This window comes from Nematolebias whitei, chromosome 21, assembly GCF_014905685.2.
Source record: "Nematolebias whitei isolate Nwh7 chromosome 21, NemWhi1, whole genome shotgun sequence".
In the NCBI taxonomy this organism is placed as follows: domain Eukaryota; kingdom Metazoa; phylum Chordata; class Actinopteri; order Cyprinodontiformes; family Rivulidae; genus Nematolebias; species Nematolebias whitei.
Window position 1 is genome coordinate 31140166 of NC_056518.1, and position 2461 is coordinate 31142626.

Sequence of the window (2461 nt, forward strand, 5' to 3'; positions counted from 1 at the left end):
TCAGTACCACTGGACCCAGGACCATTAGTACCACTGGACCCAGGACCTTCAGCACTGCTGGACCCAGATCCTTCAATATTACTGGACCCAGGATTTTCAGTACCACTGGACCCAGGACCTTCAGTACCACTGGACCCAGGACCTTTAGCACCTCTGGACCCAGGACCTTCAGCACCACTGGACCCCGGATATTTGTTCCTCTAACGCCTCAGAAAATTAAACTTCTGGCTTTCTGGACCCAAAGTTTCTGTCCTCACTTCAAAGAAGACATTTTAAACCTGTGTCTTCATCGCTGTCCCAGCAGGACGAGCAAAGATCCAATTTTGTCTTCAGGACTTAGCGTTCTTCTGGATCAGTTTAAGAACTTTAAACTGTTCTTTTGCTTCCAGCTGCTTCTTTCACTCACTGATTTTAAGATGATGCAGTTTGTAGAGCTGCTGCCTCTCAGTGAGGAGGTTGCTGGATCAAATCCCGGCTGAGGGCCTTTGCATGTTCTCTCCGTGCTGCATGGGTTTTCTCCAGTTTCCTCCCACAGACTAAAAACATGTTAGGCTGATTGGCGGGGGGAGGCGGTGGACACCCTGGACATGTCTCCAGTCCATCACAGAGACACAGAGAAAAACAATCATTCTCTCTCTCTCACCTAGGGACAATTTAGAGTCACCAATCATCCATGCATGTTTTTGGTCTGTGGGAGGAAACTGGAATATCTGGAGAAAACCCACACATGCATGAAGAAACCATGCAGACTCCACCCAGAAAGGCCCCCAGCCGGGATTTGATCCAGCAACCTTCTCACTGAGAGGCATATGCATAATAATTTTATATATATATATATATATATATATATATATATATATATATAAAATTACTATTATTATATAATAATAATTATATAATAATTATCATCATCATCAATTATTTATCAATATTATATTAAAATAATTAACATTTTTGTTGTTGTTATATTAATTTAATAATTATTAAAATTATTATGCGGATAGTGGATGAATGGAATTTAAAAAGTATTTATTTCTGAATATGAGCTCTATGGTTAAAAATCAAAACTGAGCTGAACAAGTTAACTGGAAAACAGACGCGCGCGCGCGCACAGCCTGTGGAGCTGCAGACTGCTCAGACACGCGCAGGTGATTCACAAGTTTGAATTAAACCCAAAATAAAAAATGTTGTCCCTTTTTAAACAGGTGGACCGGTTTTTCACTGTTGAGAGAGGAGGTTCTGGTTCTGGTTCCGGTCCAAAACCAGCTTTCCTCTTCGTGTCTTTCGTTTCTCCTGCAGAGAAATAAAACAAATCTGAAGTGAGCTCAAGGTTTTATGTTTTTAGAGAAAACGGCCGCGACCTGAACTTTAGTTTTACAACAGAACCGAACCTCAGCAGGTGACTCGGAACCACACTTTGGGTTCAGAGCTGGAGTCACGTGACAAAAAGACGCATAATGAGCTAATTAAGTCCACCTGTCTGCACCTGGGTCCCGACCACAGCCTCAGACCTGCAGTCGGACTCGGAGTCTTGCATGGAGTCATGAAGGAGCCAGAAAGCGTGACCCACCTGTCTTGGTGTCCCTCTAAGATCAGCCGCAGGTCCCGGACTTCGGGGGGTCCTGTCCTCTGGGGGGTCTGTGGGGGCACACACATGTTTAGTCCTCCCAGAACTTCAGTCGGGGTCTGACGCTGATGCTCGCTCTAGCTCCGAGCCCCGTTGAAGGTTCCGCCCACTCAGTGACGTCATTTGACACGCCCCCCTGTGGGCGGGATAGAACAAACCCAGAATGAGACCTGATTGTCCTGTCAGCTGGTGGGCGGGGCATGTATCCAGCAGCCGCGGCCCAATTCAAGAAGAACTGATCAGTGTTGGTCAGTGTGATCCCTGAAAACAGCTGGTGATGTCCTCCAGCAGCATCGCTCCACAGTCACGCAACTTTACGCAGCTATGCGTGGACATGTGAAGGTCTGCAGCACGTGGACCTGAGGAATCCCGGTTTCTGAATTCATTCACTGATCCGACAGGTTTCTTCTCATGAAGTGTTCCTGACACTCTGTTTAGATCTGCACGTGACACAAACAGAAGAAACGTTCCAGTCTCCAGTGCTCTGAATCCCTGATCAGAAGCATCTGAAACATCTGATCATGTTTCCAGTTGGTCCAGTTTCCTGTTCGGATTCAAACCATAAAGACCCAAAAACCAAACGGAGTCATGTTTCTGTGTTCAGGTCAGCTTCAGTTCTCACGCACGTCAAAAAGGTGCAGATGTTTACACACAATTTCACGCAACGTTCATTTTGACACATCCCGACGTGCATGGAACGTGGTGCACGTGCGTGTTGAGGCCCCAGAAGCTGAAATGATGTGACGTTACAGGGAATGTAATGTAGATCATTTAAATGTTCTCTGTACAGAACAGTGAAGAGCTTCAGTGGGTTCTGCTGATGGACGGAGAACC

General features: G+C 46.0%; 1 protein-coding gene across 1 annotated transcript in view; it reads right to left on the reverse strand.

The window, feature by feature from the left end:
- Positions 1–1678, reverse strand: part of esr2b (estrogen receptor 2b) — a 29974-nt gene extending 28296 nt beyond the window's left edge. Inside the window, exon 1 of the mRNA XM_037694663.1 lies at positions 1571–1678. The gene's annotated coding sequence lies outside the window, so the exon portion shown is untranslated. The remainder of the gene's footprint in view (positions 1–1570) is intronic.
- Positions 1679–2461: the final 783 nt, after the last annotated feature.